Here is a 5,286-nt window from a genome sequence, read left to right as displayed (position 1 = left end):
TTGCTACCACACACTAGTGAAGTATTAGCATAGGGTACAGCACCACACAGTCCTAGGGCACACTGTCACACAGGGTCTCGAAAGATGAGATGGCTATCGCATTTTGAGAGACCCAAACCTGGAATGTTTATAGTTACAGTAAAAGTGTAAACAAAAAATAAAAAATAAATAAAAAAGCATAAAAAACAAAAAAAAAGCCAAAAATAGTTGTCCTTTTATTGTTCTTACTGTTTTATTGTTTTATTGTTAACCAGTTTTTGCTTTTCAGGTCTGTCATTCTAATGTTTTACTGTACTGTTACTGTAATTTATTGTTAACCAGTGTTTTACGCCATTCAGTTGCAGCACAGATTTGACAGCAACAGGGTTTGCTTTTACAATACGTAAATCAGTGACTACAGCGCTTTAGGAGGTGATTTCACCACTGCTGTTAAAAAAAGAGCATATATGGCGAAGCACGGGGGCTGGGGTGGACATAGGGGCGGATTGCCCCTATGCTTTGCCATATAGTTTTTACTTTTCTTTGGCACAGATTGCAATAAAAAAGTTGTTTTTTTGAGTTAATGTTTTATTGATACTGTGATTTATTGGTAACATTGCTTGCTTTGCAGGTATGCCATTCAGCTGCAGCACTGATTTATTTTGACAGCAACAGGGTTTGGTCTCACGATATGTAAATCCATGACTCCAGCACTGTAGGAGGTGATTTTACCACGTTAAAAAAAAGCATATAGTCCGAAGCATAGACACATTGCCCCTATGCTTCAGCATACATTTTTATTCACTTTTCTTGGCAGAGATTTCTTCATCCACATCGATAAATGTGAGTTTAGGAATCTGTTAGGTTCTTTTTTTTGTTCAGCCCATGGGCTGAACAAAAAATAGAGCAGTGCATGTATGCCCATCATTAGAAGTGAGTTTATGCAGGGCGGTATTCTAATGGTGGCCATACCACCAATCAATAGATGTGAATAGAGAAATATGTTTGTTCTCTTTGTTTGTTCAGCCCACAGGCTGCATGAAAAAAACAACATTGTGCCCAACAAGGACCAGCGACGTACTGGTAAGTTGTTGGACTTTGTGTGCGTATACCAGAATTATGTCTGCAGGTTTAGGTATCATCTTGGTATCTTTTTTTTTTTTTTTCTGTCCCACCAGGGAACCCGAGAATGCAGCCGGTGGTTCTTTCAGCTGACCATAGAGCTGATCGGAGACCAGAATGGCTTCAATCATCTCTATGGCCTAAGAAACCAGACGCTACGAGCATTTCATGACTTTGGTTTCGCTGGATATAAACAGCGCCATTGGGAAATTGTGAAAGCATCTTATTACACCAATCTTGGTGTGGTCACATGCTTTAGGGGCTGAGGAAAATAGACCCCACATTTTTCAAAAAAGAGTACTTGACACTGCCTATTGCTATCATAGGGGATATTTACATTCCCTGTGATAACAATAAAAATGATTAAAAAAATAAAAAAAAATGAAAGGGACAGTTTAAAAAGAAAATAAAAAATAAAAAAATAAGTAAAAAAAAATTAATTAAAGCTCTCCCGTCCCCCCGTGCTCGCGCACAAAGGCAAATGCAAGCATCAGTGTTTTGTCGTATGTAAACAGCAATTGTACCATGCATGTGAGGTATCACCATGAATGTCAGATCGAGGTCAGAAATTCTAGCAGTAGATATCCTCTGTAAATCTAAAGTGGTAACCTGTAAAGGCTTTTAAAAATGTATGCAGTTTGTCGCCACTGCATTGTTGTGCACAATTTTAAAGCATGTTGTGTTTGGTATCTATGCACTCGGCATATGATCATATTTTATATTTTACCAACAATTTGGGCAATATAGTGTGTTTTTGTGCATTAAAATTAAAAAAAGTGTTTTCTTTTTTCCAAAACAAATGTGTTTGAAAAATCGCTGTGCAAATACTGTGTGAAAAAAATTGCAACACCCACCATTTTAATCTGTAGGGCCTCTTTTTTAAAAAAAATCTATAATGTTTGGGGGTTCAAAGTAATTTTCTAACAAAAAAATATTTTTTTATGTAAACAAAAAGTGTCAGAAAGGACATGGTCTTTAAGTGGTCAGAAGAGTGGGTGATGTGTGGCATATGCTTCTAATGTTGGGCATAAAATGCCAAGACAGTTCAAACCCCTCCAAATGACCCATTTTTGGAAAGTAGATACCCCAAACTATTTGCTGAGAGGCCCCCCCACCCCAAAGCACCTTGTCCCCATGTTGATGAGGACAAGGGCCTCTTCCTGACAACCCTGGCCGTTGGTTGTCGGGGTCTGCGGGTGGAGGGCTTATCAGAATCCGGGAGCCCCTTTAATAAGGGGGCCCCCAGATCCCAGCCCCCCACCCTATGTGAATGAGTATGGGGTACATCGTACCCCTACCCATTCACCTGGGGGAAAAAGTGTCAATAAAAAAAACACACTACACAGGTTTTTAAAATAATTTATTAGGCAGCTCCGAGGGTCTTCTTCCGACTTCTCCGCTCTCTTGGGCCTCTTCTCCCAGTGTCCAGTTCTTCTCCTGCTCTCCGGCCTCTTCTCACGGTGTCCAGTTCTTCTCCTGCTCTCCGGCCTCTTCTCCCGGTGTCCGGTTCTTCTCCCGCTCTCTGGATCTTCTGCCGGGCTTCTCCGCTATCTTCTGCTCTTTTGTCACTCTTTTTCTAGTGGTGGCCCAGTCTTCTCCGCTGTCTTGTTCCTTCTTCTCTTCTTCCGATGTTGGCACGACGCTCTCTCCTGCTGTAATGCTGTGTGAGCGGTGCGCAATGACTTATATAGGCATGGCGCGTGGTCACCGGGTGATGTCACCCGGTGACCCCGCCTCCGTATGACGTCACAGTCCCGGGGCATGATGGGACTGTGATGTCATAAGGGGGCGGCGTCAACGGGTGACATCACCCGGTGACCACGCCCCATGCCTATATAAGTCATTGCGCACCGCTCACACAGCATTACAGCGGTAGAGAGCATCGTGTCAACATCGTAAAAAGAGAAGAAGGAACAAGATGGCAGAGACGCAGGGCGCCCCCCTGCCCCGAAGTGCCCACCCCCCATGTTGAGGACATGCGGCCTGGTATGGTTCAGGAGAGGGGAGCGCTCGCTCGTCCCCACCCCCTTTCCTGACCGTCCAGGCTGCGTGCTCGTAAAAGGGTCTGGTATAGATTTTGGGGGGGACCCCCTCGCCGTTTTTTCGGCGTAGGGGGTTCCCCTTAAAATCCATACCAGACCTATGGGCCTGGTATGCCCCTGGGGGGAACCCATGAGGGTTTTTTATTTAAAATTTGGCACGGTGTTCCCCCTCATGATTGATACTAGACAGCTGTCAGCGCTGCCTGTCGCTCATCCCAAAAGGAAAAAACAGTTTTCCTTTCCCGATGAGCAAGCCAGTGTGACATGCACAGTACCCTGTCGCCGTGAACCAGTGCGATGGGATCACGCTGGAAACATTCTCACGGTCAGGTACTGTGTACGCTTTTTGATTTTTTTTTACCCAAGACATGTGGCTGAATACATTTTGGCCTAAATTTATGACTAAAATTGAGTTTATTTATTTTTATTATTGTTTATTGAATTTATTTTTGTTATAACAAAAAGTAGAAAATATATTTTTCTTCAAAATTTTCAGCCTTTTTTCATTTATATCGCAAAAAATAATAATCTCAGAGGTGATCAAATACCACCAAAAGAAAGCTCTATTTGTGTGAAAAATAGAACCCAAATTTAATTTTGTGTACAGCATTGCATGATGGCACAATTACCAGTTAAAGCAGCGCAGTGCCTAATTGTAAAAAGGGGGTAAAAGCTTCCAGGGGCTGAAGTGGTTAAAAAGCAGATTGACAGTAACGAAATTATAATCTGATTAATGCACTGCCATGCAGAGATGAAAAAATTAAAAAAATAAGAAATAATAATCTCTCCTTACACAGCTGTCCCTAACAACACTGATAATATAGCTGATAATATAGCTGCTCTGAGGACACCATTTTATTGATAGGTAATCCATTCTTTCATACATTCCTTGTGCACTGCATTATAGGTTTTTCCCTATTTTGGTGGCTAATAGGGATGGGCCAAACACCCCCCTGTTCTTTTTGCAGAAGAACTGGGGAAATCTTCTAACCCAAATGGCGAATCCCATTGAAGTCTATGTGAGCCGAACAGGAAAAATCAAAATGCCCAATTTTAAGGCTTTTATGCAAGTAATTGGCCATAAAAGGGGTATGAGGGTCTGGGTACTGCCCTCAGGGACATGTATCAATAATAATAAAAAAAAAACAATTGTTTTTTTTTTTCAGGAGCAGTGATATTAATGATGCTTAAAGTGCAACAATAAAGATGAAAAATTCCACTGACGGAGGCTCCTTACCTAGTGATCAGCTGTGACCAATCACATCTGATCACAGCGTGAACCAGGAAGTGCTGGGAAATGGCTTTCCTCGGTTCGCGATGACAGAACAATGCCAATCAGTGCCCATCAGCTGCCAGTCAGTGCCCCATCAGGAACGTCTGTCAGTGCCCATCAAAGTGCCAATCAGTGCCCATAAAAGTGCCAATCAGTGCCCCATCAGTAACGCATGTCAGTGCCCTTCAGATGCCCATCAGTAATGCCTGTGAATACCTCCTCATCAGTGCTGCCTATCAGTGCCACCTATCAGTGCCTATCAGTGCCACCTATCAGTGCCTATCAGTGCCACCTATCAGGACCCATCAGTGCCAACCATTAGTGCCCATCAGTGCTGCCTGTCAGTGCACAGTGCCATCTACCAGTGCCAATCAGTACTGCATATCAGTGCTGCATATCAGTGCTGCCTATCAGTGCCCAATAGTGCTGCATATCAGTGCCGCCTATCAGTGCCCATCAATTCTACATATTAGTGCCGCCTCATCAGTGCCCATCAGTGCTGCCTATTAGTGCCCATTAACTCTACATATTAGTGCCGCCTCATCAGTACCCATCAGTGCCACCTTATCAGTGCCAGAGCTTGTGTACAGTGTTACATGACTGCACAATTGTCATTCAAAGTGTGACAGTGCTCAAAGCTGAAAAATGTCCTGGGCAGGAAGGTGTATAAGTGTCAAAGGGCCTGGTATGGATCAGAGGGGAATCCCATGCAGTTTTTTCTTTCTTTTTTTACTGACTCTTTTTTTCCTAGCTGTCAGTGGGGAAACCCATTGACAGCTGATCACTCATCGGTTGTTAAGGATGCCGCAGCCGGCTTCCTGGACCAGCTCCTAAACAACCAGCTTACACTACGCCCTGATTGGGCAAAGC

This window comes from Aquarana catesbeiana, unplaced genomic scaffold (genome assembly GCF_042186555.1).
Source record: "Aquarana catesbeiana isolate 2022-GZ unplaced genomic scaffold, ASM4218655v1 unanchor218, whole genome shotgun sequence".
Classification (NCBI taxonomy): Eukaryota; Metazoa; Chordata; class Amphibia; order Anura; family Ranidae; genus Aquarana; species Aquarana catesbeiana.
This window is presented reverse-complemented; position numbering follows the sequence as displayed.